At 42.6% G+C, this 20,377-nt stretch overlaps 1 protein-coding gene across 1 annotated transcript in view; it reads right to left on the bottom strand.

The window, feature by feature from the left end:
• Positions 1 to 20,377, bottom strand: part of FRMD3 (FERM domain containing 3) — a 247,169-nt gene that overhangs the window by 207,951 nt on the left and 18,841 nt on the right. The gene's annotated exons all lie outside the window — the stretch shown is intronic.

Genomic DNA, 20,377 nt, shown 5'->3' with positions numbered 1-20,377 from the left:
GAAGTCCTGATGCCGGAAGGCTGGCAGATGAAGATCTTGACTAGGGTAAGTACCCTAACCCTCCCCTCTCTCCCCCTAACCCTCCCTTAGTGGTGCCTAACCCTAACCTCCCCCCTAGTGTCTAAACCTAACCTCCCCAAGGGGTGCCTAAACCTAACTCCCCCCTCCCCGCACCCTAAACCTAAAACTCCCGGGGGGGTGTCTAACCCTAACTCCCCCTTCCTCTAGCATAACCCTATTTAGACGCCTATTTAGATGGTATTTAAACACCTATCTTTAGTCCCATGCTGGTCTTTCACAGTCGGGATTTCGGCTGTCAGCATTTGGACCGCCGGCTTCCTGACTACATCCCGTCACCTTTGCCGATTATTATATAGCTATACAGTTTGCTCAATGTCATTTGATTACCATAGCAACAAGTCACAAGTCTTCCTCATGAAGAAGTCCAGCTTTATTTGCACAAAGGACGCAACGCGTTGAGGACTGTGGGTGTACCCCAAGACTTTTTACCAGCTACTATCAGATGAGCTTGTTTGAACTTTTTTAAATGTAATTCTCCATTTCTATGTGTGTGTCGTATGTATTGGAATTAAACGCTTTTTGGAATTTATTACACTATGAGAGTGTGTCTTTCTCTCTTTGAATTCTATGTTTGGAGTACATCCTCATTTACTGTTGGATGGTTAAGGGAATCAACCCATTGAAGTCAGGAAAAGGATTTATAACCCAGTGCTTGTTGTTTCGGGTTGTCACGATACGAGTTTAATTATTGAGAGCGTGCCGTATTATAAAAATTACTACACTATAAAGGCGCTTGTTCTCACCCTTCTGTTTTTCATAAATTTGGGATCATACAAAAATTGGTTCTTTTGGAGAACATACAACTGCCACCGCCTAAACGGGATTATAGTGGAACAGACGTTCATATCTATATAAGACAGCCGCATCTACACAGAAATATACGGGACTGAGCAATTTTTCAGTTTTCCCAGTATCTCTGCCATTCTTAAAACAGCTTCCCACAGGTGTCTGTAATTAGCTGCCTTTCCAGACTCTGATTGAGGCAACACCTGAACTGGACATAAAACACAATCCTAATGCCTTTGCTTTGCCAAACCAGGGAGATCTGGATATTACACATTTACTTCATGTGGAATTATGCTGACCCTGTCACAATATGTAGTCATTAAATATTAGCGTACTTGCTGAAGTATATATATAAACCAAATTGAGTGGCACTCCAATCAATACAATAACAATGTCCCTGGTGCCCTCTGTTTACGACCAACCTATGTGGGTCCAACATAGAAGTCCAAATCGGCGGCACTCAGGTAAAAAAAACAGTCACAGCACAGGTATTAAATCACCGACGTATCGGAGCCATTTATTGATCCATCATCACATACGTATATATATATATATATATATATATATCAAACACACATATAAACAGATGCACTCTTGTATAACTCCTAATATGGGACCGGGCATGTACAATGATTTAGGGCGGGATGCATAACGCATCGCATTCGGATGCAATGCATCCCGCCACTCATCGTATGCATGCCGGTGTTAATTTCACAAAGGACAGCTCTCCCAGTAAGAGCTTTCCTTTGTGATAGAAGGATTTATGGGTAAAGTACCCAGATGTCCTTCTGTGCATGCGTTGAGTGCAGCACACGCTACGGGGTGCTGGGAGGGATCCGATTGGATCCCTCTCAGTGGTTGTCGCAAATAGAAGCCCATAGGATTTTATTGGGCAACACCATCTAAAGATGGCATTACCCAACGCATCCATGCCCAGAAATGTTTAGCATTCCAGGGCTTGGTCATATGCGGCGAGTGGCCAAACCTCTGAAACTTAATTTTCAGAGGTTTAACTGCAATAACCGCAATAGTGCAGTCCGTCCATAGAGTATTCAGTAATTAAAAAAATAAATAAATCTTATAGGGTGGCTATTGCCCTTGTTGCCATCATAAGTGGAGAGAGTTCCTTCTATTGCAGATGATAAGTTGCAGGGTCCCATGGGATGCTATGGGTACATAGAGTGCTGTCTGCTGCAGCTGGCAGAAACAGCACTGATTTGCTGATTTGCATTGGCAGATCATGCAGCATACCTGCTGATGATCACTGCTAGCCGATGCCTTATAAGTCCTGACTCCCGCACTAGCCTCCAGCAGCACCAGTAATATATATGTTCCTGACAAAGGCGACATTTGATATTATACAGTACTACACTGTGCAAGTGTGCGGAACATATGCATTACTGGCAGGGCTGCCATCAGAAAATATGGGGCCCGGGACGGACAAAATAGACAGGGCCCCTCCAGCCCTGGCCCCACCACAACACTCCAGTTGCTCCTCAGTCATCCTCACACACAGTGGCTCGGCGTGACATCATAGTGATATTAGTCAGAGGCGTAACTAGGGTAAATGGCGCCCAGGGCAAATGGCGGCCCTTGAAAACTGCACCCAGCCGGCATGTAGTAGCCCTACTACACACACACAGTGTGACCACTAACTGTCTGTAGTTAGTCCTGTGGGACCCAGACTTTATACATGGCCTTGCTACAATAAGGGGGTAAAAATACATGTTATAGTATGTAAGTGCAAAAACTGACTGCCTTACTATACAGAGAATAAGAGCTCTGCAGCTCAAGCTATGCAATGAATGATGGTCTGCCAGCAAACCAAAATGCACCTGTCTCATTTTGATTTGCGCCTATGTTGCCAGTTGAATTCCCACTGGCAGCAGGGATAAATGTAGAATTCCTTGCCAGGAAATTTTTAAATTTTAGCTTTCGCTATAAAGGAGAAAAATAATAAAAAACTTCAGACTATGGCTCTGATTCAGAGCCGGACGCTCTGACCAGAGCGCTCGCTCTGAATCAGGGCCCACCTCCATAATTATGGAGCGTCCTCCTGGACGCTCGTATAGCTGTGGGTCACCACCCACAGCCTATACGAGCGTGCAGGATGATGGTCGCGATGGTCTTGACCATCGCCAGTGCGAGCAGAAGCCTGCGGTTGAGTTTCTCAACCGCAAGGCCAGGAGTGATTTTGGCTCTATCAGAGCCAAAATCACTCCCACTGACATCACTAGTGATGTCAGTGGGCCGGCTTCTGACGGTAGGCGTTCCCTTGGGAACGCCTACGTCTGGCAGGCACGCCCCCGGCACGCCCACCAAAGGGGGCGTGCTGTCAATCAACATCGACAGCACGCCCACTTTGATCAGACACTACGAGCGAAGGAAAGTCCTTCGCTCGTCGCGTCTCACGCATGCGCACGACGGAGCTCCCTCCGTCGTGCGCATGCGCAGTGCACACCATCGACCCACTTGCGAGCGGACAGCCGCTCGCGAGTGGGTCTGAATCAGGCCCTATATCAGTATATTTAATTATATATTTGCAAAAATTTTATTATAATGCCCCCCCTGTCTGCATAATTTTTCTGGTGTACCCCGTCTGTATTTTGATTATAATGCTCCCCTGTCTGCATTATTCTTCTAGTGCCCACCTACTGTATTTTTCTTTTAGTGCACTCCTGTCTGTATTTTATTATGCCCCTCCCCATTATTATTTTCTTTACATACAGTAGCTTAAATGAAATAAACAACATGGGGTGAGACCATGTTGTTTATTTCATTAATGTGCTCCGTCCTTACCCTTTTCTCCACACACACTCACGCTCCACCCCCCCCCTGTAACTTCCACAATATGTACTCTGCTCCCCCTCCACCTGTATATTCCTGATAGGGGTCTCCTTCCCCCACCCGCGATTCGTATCATGCTCCCCCAGGACTGTAGCCTGCCTACGTGCCAAAAACGTCCTGTTCCCTCCGTTTTCTCCCGTGCGGCTACTCTGAGGCATAGTCGTTGCTTCATGATTACATCATGAGCTGCTGCTGCCTGGTCTGCAGTGATCTTCGGCGCCGGCTGTTTTTAGGAAGGAGCACCAGGCTCCTTTGCAGCTTTCATCCCGCCCTTGTAATGCTACTGATAGCTGTAGCGGGCGGCTAGTACTAGGAGTGGACAGGGCCCCCCCCCCCGAGTGTCCGGCGGCGTCCTGATGTCCGGAGGCGGCATTGGTAGGAGGCAGAGCGGGAGGGTGTCTCTGGTCCTGTCAGTCACTTACTGCGCAGCTATTGTGCGACGGCTGCGTGGTAGGAGTGGGCGGGCCCCCAGAGTGTCCGGGCCCGGGACTACAGTCCCGGCAGTCCCCCCCTGATGGCGGCCCTGATTACTGGTGATGCATGCTATCTGTGTTGAGAGCATATGCAGTACTGCTCCCGCAGCAGCATTGTGACTGTTCCTGCCAGCCATGTGGCACTGCACAGGCTCCCACTGGACAAAGAGGGTCTGGAAGTCGGGGAAGGAGGAAAACCTCTCTTGCCGCCAGAGGGTCGAGGTCAGAGGTCCTGGTGAATGGCTGTGAAGGCAGACAAGGAACGTCTGCTGTCACAGAGGCAGGCCAGCAGGGGACACTTAAAACTCCCCAGTTGCTAAGGAAACTGCTGCCACCAATCTCAGGCTCACAGAGGCAGCCTGGCAGTATTGATAGCCGCAACCTGCCCCTGTTCCTCCACCCTCTGTACCGCCGCTGTTGCCAGAGATTGCAGGGGACATGTTACTGCCGACGCTAATGACGGGACCCGCTACTGCTAAAAGGTGAGTACGTCAAAAGTAGTCGGACACTGCCAGCCAGCATCCATCTACTTATCGTTGGGGGGAACTTTCCCCCTACACTAGAATAATTAGTTGGGAAAAATCAAACTTGTTTGATTTTCCCAACTAATTGGAACGACCGTTTTTGTCCATTTTTTGGTGCGTGGGAGCAAAAGAACGATTATCGTTTACTCCCACACACGGCCAGATTATCATTCCAACCATACAACTAGTTGGCTGGTTGGAACAATATCGTCCTGGACTGCCCAGTTTAAGAACGCAGCTGCTTACACTCATATGTTCGCGACACTCTCATTACCATTGTTTTGTGTTCACTCCAGGTCACTACCCAGGAACGCCCATGATTTTGCCTCAACGTTCCTAATGCCAGCGGCCCCGTATGCAAAAACGTGTTTCTACGTACACTTAGTAATGCATACGCTGTATGGGTTTTCAGGACTTTTTGCGCATGCACAGTAGCAAATAATCTCTCAACTGCACAAACATCAGCACTGTGTACACCTTACAGGCCCATACTGAGCTCAAAAAATAGCTGTATCGGGTGCACACTGATCTGATAATCGCTCAGAGGATAGGATCATTTATCAGATATGCAGAGATATTTGCAAAGTGTTTACCTAACTTAATGTACTGTACATTTATTTAATAAGGTTAGAGAGCCGCCCTTGTGGCATCTGAAGTGTATTAGGTTACCTATCACTGATTTAGAAGTTAATAGGCCAGGTATAATAATGTGCATCTGGGTAATACCTTTTGTAACAAGATGAACAGCTCACATACTCTGCGACTTTCAAATCTATTTTCAGTGACTCATTCATTCAGTCATAACACTGGAAATCCTGAGAAGCAGCTGGAGGCAAAAGAAAGGGTTGGCTTGTGTTGAAAGTAAGTCTGTCTGAGCTCACAATGTTCATTGACACATTATGTTACAATTCTGCTATATACCAGGCAAATTATAGCAGAACTGTACTGTAATAACCCACAAATCAGAATAATGATGAAACTCCTGGAATTAAAATAAGCATTGTGGCAGCCCAGATATTTTTAATAGTAATAATAAGACAAAAACGAATACTACTATTACCACATATAATGTATTAAAGACTACTGTATATTACTGTATATTTTAGTAGCTAATTAAACAATTTAGAGTTAATGTACTTTTGGTGTTGTGTCACAAAAAAACTGACTCATGTGGTACCATGTGCTGTGACAACAAACACATTGGGAACTAACCTGACAACTCTTCTTTACTAAACATTATATTATTTTTAAATAACATTTGGTGGAACTTTTTTGTGGTACGTATAACAAAAAAAAAGATATATTAATGCATGCTGTCCTCGAATGTATGGGAAGCTCCTTAATTTTCAGGAACTCTCCCAGGAACCATTCTGCATCAAGTGGGTGGGGGAACCGTGGCCCGCTCCCTCTATATAATGCTGTGAGTTGCAAGTTGTGATGACACAAATCTCTGTATCGCGTTGCCCAGCTGCACCACCTCCTCAAGGAACTATGGACTAATTAGCTCATGTTAAGGTTTTGTATTACAAATTTTCAATACAGGTTTAATGCATAGGCAGAAAACATAAATGTTTGTCAAGTTCCCTTTTTATTTATATACACAGCATATTTGCTATACATACATACTATATGTTAAACACTAACCATTCCCTTGTCTACAAGCTACATATGAAGAGATAACATTTTAGTGGTGGTTAATTAAATGGCTTGAAAAATAAATGTCCATTAAATGACCAGCTGAGTTACAACTGTGCCACTATCCATAATATTAATATAATGGGTCTCTTGTTGCATTACAAAGAGGGGTGGGATTTAAAAAGTATGGAGAGATTACGAGTGTGAGAGCGCAGCGTGTCCTTGACTCTACATTTCAGGATAAAGATGACGCTGTCCAGTATTCATGTGCTACATACAAAGACAGTATTTTTCCTGCATGCAAAAGACCTTGTACAGTATAGCAGCATGGTTTATCCAGGAACAAATTTACACCCGCTGGATGAATCAGCTTGTAACTTTAAACAATGAATGTAAATAGTATTTTGCTTATCATTTACATTTTATAGGCTATATTATGCCTTGTTCTAGACCTTCATTAAATTTGATCATTACTATTTGTCTAATATCTTTGAACTTTGGTTTAGAGTTTCATAAGAGCATTGGTACGCTCACACCCTTGTTTAAAAGTTAAACATAACTTACATAAATATAACTGTGTACACAGCCTACATGAGTCCTGCTCGCTGTCTGTCAGGTAATGGGCGGATTACTGGGAGCTACAATTGAAACAAACACATTTATTTGTTTAATGTTATGATGTTGTCAGTGTGTGCCTTTCATTAGTAGCCCTATAGAATGATTTCCATCTTGAATACAGTGACAATATCATGTGTAGTCTATGGGTAGGTAGCTTAGTAAGGCCCAGTAATATCGTGTAGTGTATAGGGGCCTTTACCTCAGTTCCCTACATCACTGCCTAGGACTACCTAGACACACACCACTGCTGAATATAGTCAGCAATGATCTCATTAAAGGGCAGATGTACTAAGCTCTGGAAAGTGATAAATTGGAGAGTGATAAACTATCAACCAATCAGCTCCTAACTGTCATTGTCAAACACAGCCTGTAACATGGCAGTTAGGAACTGTGTGGCTGGTAGTTTATCATTCTCCAATTTATCACTTTCCAGAGCTTAAAACATCTCCCCCTAATTTTTGATAAATCTTATTTCAACCAGGGCTGATACATATAGTGTATAGTATAAGTATAACTAAGAGTTGCTATGGAAACTCAGAGATGGTGCATCTTAGTAATCTGCAATATTTAGTATAGAATAGATGCTGAATCTGGGCACCATTTTTTTTAAAAAATCGATTTTATTAAAAAGAGAAAAAAAAATCTTTGAATTGGATGCCTGAAGTCATCGTGCTGCAGGTGAAACTAATGAGGGGTATGCCGAACCTCAATAAGATGCAAGGGGATACTGGTATATTAATATGGCTCTTAGGGGCCTATTCATTATACATAAAAAGCGCTGCGGAACACTTGTGGTGCCATATAAATAAAGGATAATAATAATTCATCATCCTTAATGGGACCGTACAGAAAGTTTCCACATTTTTTTTGTAATGGACCCATTCATTATTAGGGGCCAGATAGTGCTGCCTAGTATTCAGCAAACTCCAAAAACCTTACCTCCCCACGCGTACCCTGTGGCCGTGCGCATGCGTGAACCTACATCTAGCAATAATAAGAAGTCAGGACTTCAGCAAGCACCTACTGGCTCAGATGCTACTGTCTTCTGTGCCTTAGGGGGCCTATGTACTAAAGCTTGGTGAGAGATAAAATTGTGAGCTATAAATCATCAACCAATCAGCTTCTAACTAACATTTTATAGGCTGTGTTTGAAAAATGACAGGAGCTGATTGGTTAATACTTTTTCTCTCACAATTTTATCTCTCATCAAACTTTGATACATAGACCCCTAGGTCTGCTAATTTCTCCTGGCAGACTCCATTGTCTGTTTGAAGCCCCTGTGCAGGCTCCTCGATATAGGGAAAATGACTCTCCCTGCTGCTTATACTTTAAATCATGTGATCGCTGTAGTCACTGGAGGCAAGCTGTTCTAATCATGAGGTCTACTTAAATTACATTCTGGCTGCCCACCTCCATTCTCCGAGGAGTAGTTCCCCCCCCTCACATATTTAATATGTACTTTGCTTGGAGGTTGATTTTTCAATATTCTCTAGGCCTTACATAGCTTCTAAATCCATGTTTTTGGCTTTGGAGAGAAAAGGGCATAGCACGGGTTAAAGATGTTTTTGTCCCAGGTGGCATTATTCTCTTTTTTAGGGCCTTGCAAACCAAAGCACAGATCCCACAGAGACAATTTTTCATGTATCTGCAAGTCGCACATTTTGCACGTACTATTATTACTTCATTGGCTGACCTTGCTATTCTAGATCCATCCATACCCTGTTGACAAATATCACTTTGCGTCCGTATAAAACCATGCACTTTTCTATGAATTTGGCTGTCCTTTCTTGTGACAAATAATGGGGTCGCTAAGTGGCTGATTGGGGCAGAGACATTCCCACTATCTCCACCTCGGCTCATCTACTTCAACATTTTGAGTCAACTCTCAAGTATTGGGGATGCTCCTGGTTGCAAAAGGTACATTTGAACACAATTCGCAGAGTTTTATTTCTCAAGCTTATAGGAGATTCACAGTGCATGAGGAGCTGGGCAACTGTCTCAAATGTAAGCACCCTAATGCAACTTTTTTCATAACTTATGGGCCTGCCCTAAAATTCGGAAGTTTTGGGACAAAACAATGTGTTTGATTAATTCTGATCTGATTTTCAGCTACACCTTTGTAGTAACCCATCAGCTATGCCATGTGTCAACTTCTCTAATTGGGACCGTGGCCCAGAGACAAATAATATAATCCCTTTGCCCAGTTATAATCACTGTGGGCTAGAAAGTTATACTGTGCAATTCGACTTTGCCTACTCCTCCCTTTCTAGAGGCAGTTAAATCCTTTCTGCTAAAGATTCTACACTTTGATAGATAAGATGGAATCTGGGGAGGTAATTTTTTATTTTAAAAAAATGGGGTAATTATATTGAGAGGCTTGACTCCCCTACGCAGACCAAGATTCTCAACGTATTTGAAACAACCGCATGGTATTTATATCAGCAATTATCTTGACACCCATATTCGCTTTTGTGATGCTTGAGATATTCTGTGGTTCATCTCTCAGTTACTGTATACTGTCTTGTCACACCAAGTGAGCTTTAGCAATGTATTCTAGCTTTATTTTGATGCTTTCATGTGCACATTCTGAGATGTTCTATACTCCCGCTCTTTCCTTTCATTCCACCCCCCTCCCCTTTTATTTTGTTTTTCTTTTCATTTTATATTTTTTTATGTTGTCCACCTCCCCCCTCCCCTTTCTTTTTATTGTATTGCAATGTTGGGATGGAAGTTCTCTGTAATTGTATCATCTCTGGTTTGCACTAGGGACACCTTTTATTGCAACTGTATTGTGTGTTAGAGGTACGATTTATGTTTTGTATGGTGATTTGTACATGGTTTTGCATATTTGTGTATCTGATGTTCCCTTTCTCAACCGACAATTATTGCATTTGAGTGCCTTACCTATCTGCTGTAATTTATTTTTAAAAAATTAATACAAAGATGTTAAAAAATAAATAAAAATACATTCTGTCTACAGGAAGCTGACAGAGTATTAAGTTTCACACACTTAAGCTGGGTACACACTAAGTGATGTGTACCCAGCCGATAAGTTTCAGTGTGTAACCACCTATAGGGGGAGATGTCTCAAACCTCGGAGTGAGGTAAAGTACCAGAAAATCAGCTTCTAACTGTCATTTTATAGGCTGCATATGAAAAATTACAGTTAGGAGTTGATTGGTTGGTACTTTTTCTCTCTAAAGTTTGATACATCTCCCCCCTTCTCTACAGCGTTACTCACCTGTGTACTTTTGCTGTCAGTTTATGACCTGGCTATCCCCAGACTCTTCTATTTGCATTAACCTATCTCTGCTGTGATATCAATTTGGTTTTGAGATATATGCTCTTTAACCAGACCCGAATGGCTGACTACTCTTACTCATAGTTGCCTACCCTCCCGAATCTTGCGGGAGACTCCTGCTTCACTGCAGAGTCTCCCGCTAACCCGGAATGTTTAACAAAACCCTGGATTCCATACTGACTCATAGGGAATCCAGACTGCGCATGGGACAGAAACTGGATGAGGCGTCATGACGCGTGACATCTGACATCTGAATACTAGCCACCCCGCCTCCTCATAGGAGAAGTCCGATCTGCCTCCTCTCCTGCCTCCGGAACCCCCACTGGCACCGAGGGTTAGGCAGTGCAGACTGGCCCTTCCGGTCCGCTTTGATCCGCCACCGGACTGCCTGCAGTCAGTGCTTACAAGTATTAAAGAAATGGCTGGTGCTGTTTCTCCTGGTCCGCCCCGGCTCCTCCTTTACCGGCCACTGTCACATCACAAACTCCGGAGGTCCCCATCCCTCACAGGCTCACACTGCTCTGCTGCTGCCTCTGAAAACACTGCGCTTATGGCAGCCATGGTCAGTACCTCAATGCAAGTCTTTCCTCTCCAAACGTTTCCTCAGGACTCCCAAACAGTCTGCAGTGCAGTCAGTTTCTCCTCAGCCCCAGGCTCGTGCCAGCTTTATTCCCGTGTCACTGTCCCTCTCCTTTTATGGTCTGTCCTCCAGCCACACTAACGGGCAAGCAGGGCTCCCCATCTTAAGTCCAATGCGAGAGTCCCCGCCATGATCCCCACTACCATAAAACAGGCTGGCTGGGGAAAATCAATAAACCTTTTGGGAGAAGGGGGAAGGGGTGGGGGGGTTGAATGCACACAAGAAGGGGACACAGCATGGGGACAATAATATAAAGAAGGTACCATAACAACCACTTTACTATAATTATAATAAAGTAATTATACATTAAAGTAATTATACAATTTTAACATATGTATTTACACATATTCAAGGGCACACTAGTACAGGTGGTGCTCCCAGAATCGGGGGTACCACCCCTACCCTTCTGCATCCGCTACCCCAAAATGTTTAACAAAACCCCGGATTCCACACTGTCCCGTAGGGTTTCCGGTCTGCGAATGTGCAAGTCCAGATGGGATAGGTGCTGGATGAGAGGACGTCATGACGCGCGACATTGGATTCTGTCTGCTGGCCACAGCGGAGTTGTGTGTAGTGGTGGCCGCCTCTCCAGCAGCATAGACATGCACAAAACCTCCCCATCCACCACTAGTTAGTAATTGCATTATAATTGTACCCTCCAGGTATGATAGCCACATATATCTACATTTTCTACACTCTTCCCTCCAGGCAGCTTTGTACACTACATGGGATGGGTGATATGATGATATCTGGATAGATTGGGTAAAACATTTTAAGGATACTTAGTTTATTGGGTGGAACATTATGAGAAGGGGGATTAAAGACATGCCATGCGTGTTACTAGACTCCTATAGGCGGTGCTGGGCACGCCCCTCCAGTGGTGCACACCTTAATGAAGCTAGACACTCCTTTGGGCGGAGCATGGCACACCCGTTAGCAGTGCGGCGCACACTACGACAGACGAATCTCCCTGAAACTAGTTTTCAAAAGTAGGCAAATATCATGCTAGGAATCACCTCAAGGAGCCCAGTTCTGAGTATTGGGTACAGCCAAGCCCAAACCTCCTTGCAGGGGCCCAATGGTCAAAAAAAAACAACTAGGCCTAGTACTCCTGTTGCTGGTAGTGCAAATTCCATCTGATCGTGTGAATCCAGTAATCTGACCAAGAATCCTGACAGATTTGTCAAACTTTCTGAATTGGGGCTGTTGCCCACAAGCAACCAATCAAATTCTAGCAATCATTTATATACGTAGTACATTCTACCAAATGATAGCTAGAATCCATGGGAAACTCTTTCACTTGACCCCTTTAGACATGTCAATGCAGCATGCAGCAAGGGGAAGGGAATGCTATTGGCACTTGTCAAATGTGGGTACAGGGCCGGATTATAGGGAGAGCGAAGGGGACGGTCGTCCCGGGGCCCCCACACATAAGGGGCCCCCACACACTGCCCATAGTCGCCGCTGCTACTGACAGTATTTAGCTGTCTCTGGCGCCGCTATTATTCTTGTCAGCGGCTCAGCAGCCACCGAGGAGCCTCCTACAGTCAGAGTCTCGCGAGATTGCGAGATTTGACGTCATCATCTCGCGAGACTCTGACTGTAGGAAGTTCCTCGGTGGCTGACAGTCAATGACAGTCAGAGGGGGAGCCGAGGCTCCAACATAAAGAAGAGTTGAGTCGACTTGACTCAGGTCCTCATGGTGCACCTCAGCGGTGCAGAGCGCTGACAGGCAGGTACTGTAGCCCATAGTGTGTGTGTGCACGTGTGTGAGTGTATATATATATGTGTATATATACTATAGATTGTAAGCTTGCAAGCAGGGCCCTCTTACCTCTATGTCTGTCTGTTATTACCCTGTTTTGTTCTATCAATGTTTCCAATTGTAAAGCGCAACGGAATATGCTGCGCTATATAAGAAATTGTTAATAAATAAATAAATAAATATATATACACACACATACAGTATATATGGCTATATATACATTATATATTATATTATATATTATATATATATATACATATATATACACACTGTGTGTGTACATACACAGTATATATAATGTATATATAGCCATATATACTGTATGTGTGTGTGTGTATATATATATATATATATATATATGTGTGTGTGTCTATTACATTTGCTTTAAAATGTAAAATTACTGGAATATGAAGGTAATTTTTTTATATATATATATATATATATATATATATATATATAGTGTGTGCTTTCATATATATATAATAATGTATATAGTGTGCTTATATATATATATATATATATATATATACACACACACAGTACATGTATATATGTGTGTATATACACACCAACACCTATATATGAGTGTGTGTATAGTTATATATACAGATATACTGTATGTGTGCGTGTGTATGTATATATATATATATATAGATATATATAGATATATATATATATAGCAGTTACATAGAGGCCCCCACAAGTGTGTTATTGCCCAGGGGCCCCCACAGACCTTAATCTGGCCCTGTGTGGGTAGCATGCTAATATCAGGTAATGCAGTGAGGTACAGGGATTATTCATCACATGGGCCTCTCCTCCCCACATAATTATTGTGCTTTAATCTTAATTAGTACAACATGGGAATCCATATCTAAACGCTTTCTTTACTTAATCATTTTTCAATAAACCGCAAGAGCAGTTAAAAACACAGGTAAAGATGGCAAACCTTTGCAGATTTCAACATACAGTGGTATAACTTTAGCACAGAACTGTATATAAAATATAGTCATGTGAAAAATAGCTTAAAGGAAACAATAGCACTTTTTATAAAGAACTAGCACAGAAAGTGATCATGAAGTCTGGTTTTGTCTTGCATGTCAAGTAGAAAGCAAGAATGTACACCAGAGGTTTGAGCTGAAATGCTGCAGGTGTTTAATTATTTAACAGCTTAAATGGTACGGTTGTCACATAAGATGTTTGGTCTAGTGTGGGCCAATCTACTATACTTGAAGGTAATGCTTTTTAACCCTTTTGAGTCTGGGGAAAACCTTGAAGTTACAGATTAATCAGCTCAGATTATTTGCCATAAACCTTAAATGAGTGCACTATTACAAACCTAAATATAACTGTATTTTCAGTACAGTGTGAAATCTTCCCGTGTTTCCTGCCAAAGGTAACAGACATCATGCACACACTAAATCCCTCTGTCAGTATATACTCAACAAACAGATCATGCACACTCTCTACCATTATTCTTGGTGGCAGGAAAAACAAACAACATTTTGGGCGCAGAAGGGGAAAATACAGACAGAAGGCTACACCAGCAACCCATATACCCCAGTTATAATACTCCAAGGATACTGAAGGACTAAAAGAATAAGACAATAGGAAAGAGAAGGAAGGAAGTATATTCTGCACAGAGGTCTTGAGTTGAACTATATGAATTCTTAAGTAGTTGCAGGGCCGTAACTAGGGTGGTGTGACATGTGCCATGGCACAGAGCACCACAGGGCAGGGGGCACCATTCAGGCCTGTCACAGCTCTGATTACAGCTGTGGTAAGTTAGAGCAGGCAGGGAAAAGTATCTATTTTCTGAAAAGCTGTCATTGCAAAAATTACAGCTTTTCGGAATAGATACTTATGGAGAGGAGGAATGATGAACAGTAATTAGTAGAACTCCATGTGAGTTCTAAACCTAATTACCTCCATCGATTTTTTTAGTAACGATGAATAGGCCCCTGTGAAAGGTAGCTTTGGTTTGTGACTAATGCTGGGCATACACTCTCAGATAATATGTCTGTCAGACAGAGAGACATTTTATCTAACATCTGGACACCCATCATATATTGTGGCCATACACTGAGATATTTTAGTGTATGGCCACACAATATCTGCGTTCCTTCCATGGGGAGGAGACATTTTCCAGTAACCCCCTGTGAAGACACAGGGGAAATGTGGGGCTGTCGGCTGCGGCAATGCATATACTGTCAGATGCAGCTGACTAATGATTGGTTCAGTCGGGCATGTTGGGAGATTTCAGCATGCCAGACTGTTCGATCATCGCTGTTCGGTTGCGTCAACACAGTATGCAATTATACGGTGATAATCTGAGGATTGGGCCGATAACTGCATACTGTATGCCCGACAAAAGAGAATTAGGGAACGGAATGCTGTCGCTTTGATCTCACAGCTCTCCTTCACTGCACTATAAGGACACTACTTGAGAAAAGATCTCACAGTTCTCCGTTTGCACATAAAGGGCATTACTTGAGAAAAATATGCAAAGAGGAATCTATAGACGTGGGCAGCGTACCCGTGTAACAACTAAGTAGTATATGCTATTCTTCTGCCATATGCTAGTAGCTGTTATCACTACCACCTGTGTGTGTTTTAACCAATTGCAATCAACATTTAAATAAATTTTAAGCCATTTATAAGAAGTGGTATTGACTCTTTCTGTTGGTAGAAGCTGTGCGAAAAGAGGGCCTTCCCTATTCCAAAGGACCTAGGAAGGGTCAATAAGCCAGTATGATTGGGGGTAAGCCAACTGGATCACCAGAACAAAAAGTCAAAGATAAATAAATGTAATGAGCGCTAAAAAGGATATTCTAAAATGACACTGGAAATTATAAAAACATATATAAACAATATGTAAAACATGAATATGTTTATAGCTCTTTTGAGAATCAATTGTGGGTTCCGGTAACTGCCTCTATGTCCGTGATGTAGAACATGCATGAACTTAAACTAGCCCTTACTCTCCCTACCTCTTACCAGCCAGTGATGATTTCCAGGTTGTGGTCGGCAGTGCGGTGAAGGAGCAGGGGGCTGACTTCCCTAGTCGCAGCTCCCCGCTGCACATGTCCCGCTGAGTCTGGCCAGGCATGGCCGTTGGTAATGACGGCTGGTGGACAGTCAATATAGGCAGTAATACTGTGCACGGGTTGCTTCCAATGCGTTTCATGCATTGATTGCACTTTTTTTAAGGATAGCTGGAAGCTTTCAGAGGGCTTCCTTAACTAGTAAAACACTTTATTGATCTATTCATTAAAAGACCACAAATGCTGGCTGAGATTTTTAAAAGGTGGTATGACCTGGAAACTATCTTGATCTTAAGTTAAGTTTAAAGGTGCCTTGTAAAGAATATTTGTATTAAAATAGCTTTGTGACATAAAAATTGTGTACAAATATATTAATATAATATAATCAAAATGTTTTATAACAAATATGTAGAAATTATTAAAATGTAAATGTACTAAACAGAATTTATTTATTTTTATAAAAATGTGTTTAATTCAATATCTGTGTTCAATCCTTGAGGTTGCAAGATTTTTAGTTAAAAAAATCCATCTAGTTATTTTTTTTTTTCAGTTGAGCCACCACATGGTTGCCTCTCTAGTTTTGTTTTATTTTTTGAATGGCTATAAGTTTCAGACCTGATGGATTTTTGTTATGAATTTCTGCGAAGTTATTCGATACAGTATGTGTTTTCAATCCTTTATGGATATTGAATATATGCTCAGCTAGTCTGGTCTTCATCTTTCTCCTAGTGTGGCCAATATATTGTAGCCCGCATGGACAAATCAGTAGAAAGGAGAAAAGCCAAGCCATAAAGATATCTAGGAAATCAGAATACATATAACCAGGACTCATGAACACTGGAGCACAAATACAACCAATTAGAATGAGACGGCTTACATGATATCAGCATTCAGGTTATCCCCAGAAGCCCATTCCAGCAGCTCCTGATGGAATGAAGACGTTCCCATATGGACCTGCCCCATAACATTCCAGTCTAAAGCTGACCACATATCTAAAGATTATCTGTCCAACCAGCCAACTAGTTGATTGGTTGGAATGAAAATGTGGTAAGGTATGAAAGCAAATGACAATCAACAATTTGCTCCCAAACACTGGAAAATGGACCAAAACTGTTGTTTGAACAAATTGTTTAGATCAAACATTTAAAAAACTTGTCTGAAGACCATTTTCATCTGTTTTCTGGCATTTAGGAGCAAATTGCTGATCATCAGTTACTCCCATCCATTACCAGATTTTCATTCCAACCAATCAACTAGTTGGCTGGTTGGATGCAAGTTGGTCTAGTGTGTGGCCAGCTTAACTGTCTAAGAGAAAACTTCTGATGCAATAACAAAAAAAGGTACTGGTAAGTACTATTAACTATGCATTCTTACAATATGTACATGGTGTATTGTACATTATTCTTTGCTAATTCATTTGATTGCTAAAATAAAGTCAGGATAAACAGCAAGAATAGCAGCAACAAAAAAAAATTCTCACAATAGATGTGAACATAGAACTTGGTATTGATCAGGAACTAAACATGTTTTTGATGACCCACCTCCGTAAACTTCGCACTCATGCAATGATGAAAAAGACTGCCTGAGAAGTAAAGAGGATCACAGACATTGTGATACCTGATAAAAATTGAGGGGATTCTACATAAAAACTGTGGTATAGGGTTTTTAAACTCCTCTTAATATAAAATATGTCAATTACACAATATTATTTAACTAACGTGGGATTATATATAGTTTTCTGAATCAGATAGAGATTTACACAAAATAACCATTTCAAATGTAAGTGAAAAATATCGCTAATATTCTGTGTTTGCCTTTTGTGTCTGTGGTAGAGATATTTACTTGCATATGTTCAGAAGGAATTGTTATTAATACTCTCTAATCATAGAAATAAGGTTAAGATCTGGGGGTATATTTATTAAGTAGCGGGTTTTCAAAGCAGCCAATTGTCGGCGGTATTTGAAATGGCAATAATATTAAATACAAAACCATGGGTAATATTTTCACTGCAAATCTTGCTCTAACTTTAATGCTGGGTACACACCATATGAAATATAATCCTATATATTGTATCGACGCGGATCGGAACGATATATCATACACATCGTATAGTGTGTACGCCCAATTTGTCGTTCCCGCCAGTTGTTCATTTAATCATCCCATTGGATGTGCTGCACGTCAAATGAGATGATTCAATGAACAACACAATGTAGTTACATGCAGCATGTAACAATACATTGTGCCGTCGTAAAGCGGATTGCAAAGTGGGTACGGCGTGCCGATGTTTTGTTACATCTCTCGCCGCATTGCTGGGTTGCACCACCGTAAGGTGTGTACCCAGCTAAACCTCATTTCCTACAGTTAAATTTGATGTCAATAACACTTATCTTAAAATAACTTGTAGGTTTGGAGATTTCACCCCAAAATATGTACATTTATGATTACTGTTATCCAGGATGCTTGGGACTTAGGGTTTACTAAATTTAAGGTTTTCTATAAAATGTCTAAAACACATTTAAAAATAACATCAGTGCTCCTGGTACTCCCCTCATTAAATGTAGTAGAGACCCAATCAACACCCTTCTCCAGGAGAGTGAGGCAGACTTTGTGGGTCTCTTTGGTCTGGCTGAAATAGGGACTGATTCAGGGACAGTCGCAATGCAGATGTTTTCGCAAATGGAGTTTTTTCCTTTGAACTGCACGTGTATAAGTCACACTGCGCATGTGCTGTGATGGTCCTGCACTGCGGATTTATTTGCCAAGCGATTGATAGGCAGGGACCGCTTGTGGGCGGCAATGGGGGTGGAGACCATATTTGTGGTGTGTCTCAACCAGCGACTGGGATCCCACACACAGTTGCGAAGGCTCCAGTGTCCCAGTTCCGACGGCAATTCTGCGCAACCATGTGGTTACTCTGAAGTCCAATGTTCGATCAATGTGCCTCCAATGGTTGTGTCCTTGTACACAAATAGCTGATCTGTGTTGCCCACGGTAGACGTCTCAATACAAATTTCAGTGGCAGCGACATTTGCAAATTTTCAAACAGCCATGGCATATGGGATCGCAGCAATGACTGCATTTCAAGCCCATCTCTGAATCAGACCCATAGTCTTTTCAAACAGGCGAGCTTAGTGGTGGTACAGCAGTAGATGCATGTAACATGGAAGGGAACTCGTCAGAAAGAATCATCACCGGGCCCAGGGTTTGCAATCTTACAATCTTTGGGTGTACATGATGTTCCACCCAAAGTTAGAAATGATAGTTTGCATGTGGTTCTCTCTTTTATTGAATGCACTTTTCAAAATAAATAGTAATCTGCACAGTTTTATAATCATGTTTAAACAAATATAAAACCTCACTATATTAAACAAAAGTTATTTACTAACAATAAAATATATGGATACTAGCAAAAAACACTGGCTTTGCACAGGATCAATTTAATCTCACCAAAGCCCCCTGCATCTCATAACAACCTACGCCATGTCACCACAGTCCCCTGCATCTCACCACAACCCCCTGCTTTTCACTCCTACCTCCTGTATCTCACCAGTGTCACCACAACCCCCACTGCTGCTGCCCTGCAGCTTGCTGGGGCCCAGCCAATGGGATGTGCTGGGAAGGGCAGGAGGATCATGGATGAGAGAATTGTATTGCAGCTACCATAATCATTATCAGCAGCATGTCCCCGGGGCTTGGGCACCTGTGCATATTTCTGCAGCCTCTATGTGCACCCTTCCCCAGCAGCCGAACATGGCAATAAGCAATGTCCTCTTTCTACAATGTACCCTGTACTTCCTGGGCTTCCTGTTGAGCTTCCTCGCAGTGGTGCCCCTGTCTGAATACAGCAATGACTTCCATGGGAGATGCCTCCTGTTCAGCAAGGGCGTGTGTCCGAGCGTGAACATTACACTGGAGGAGCGGAGGCCAGAGTCCATCTACAGGTTCAGTGTAGGGATGGACATCGGAATCCGATTGTTACTAACCATTGTTTTGTTCTGATGGTAGTGCTTTTTCCATTTGATAGTGGTGGTCCGATGTTTGCCTCCATTGAATGGAAATCATTTGATGATGTTTGAGGTTTTTTTTAATTTCTGATAGTTATGCCTCCCATGGCTACTTCCTGGCTGTAGTGCCTGCATCCGGGCATCTTCATGGGTTCATTGGAGGCTTTCCCTCACTCTCTGTCTGCCTCAGACGTGACCCTGCACAGTACCTGACTCCCTCCCTTCTCTGCGCTGCTGCTAATCAAGTGGGCACATTGCTATCTCTGATTGGCTCTCACTTGCTGTTTCAGCACCCTGGTCAGCTCCTATCTGGTCAGCTCCTATACAGCAGCTTGGTGCTGCTTCACAGAGGGGTGGCAATTGGTCTGGGATGCCTAATTCAATAACTTGAATATGTAAACCTGGGCAATGCTGGGTACTTCAACAAGATATATGAAAAACAATGTCTAGGCGGCACTCGGAGACTAGTGAAAACAATACCCTCACCAGAGGGATTTTATAGGTGGGTCACCGTTTCGGGGTATTGTACCCCTTCCTCAGGACAACATGTTGTCCTGAGGAAGGGGTACAATACCCCAAAACGTTGACCCACCTATAAAATCCCTCAGGTGAGGGTATTGATTTCACTAGTCTACGAGTGCCGCCTGGACATTGTTTTTCAT

This window comes from Taudactylus pleione, unplaced genomic scaffold (genome assembly GCF_031769625.1).
Source record: "Taudactylus pleione unplaced genomic scaffold, aTauple2 ptg000095l, whole genome shotgun sequence".
NCBI classification, from domain to species: Eukaryota; Metazoa; Chordata; class Amphibia; order Anura; family Myobatrachidae; genus Taudactylus; species Taudactylus pleione.
Note: the sequence above shows the minus strand (reverse complement) of the source record. Positions and strands in the feature narration are given on the sequence as shown.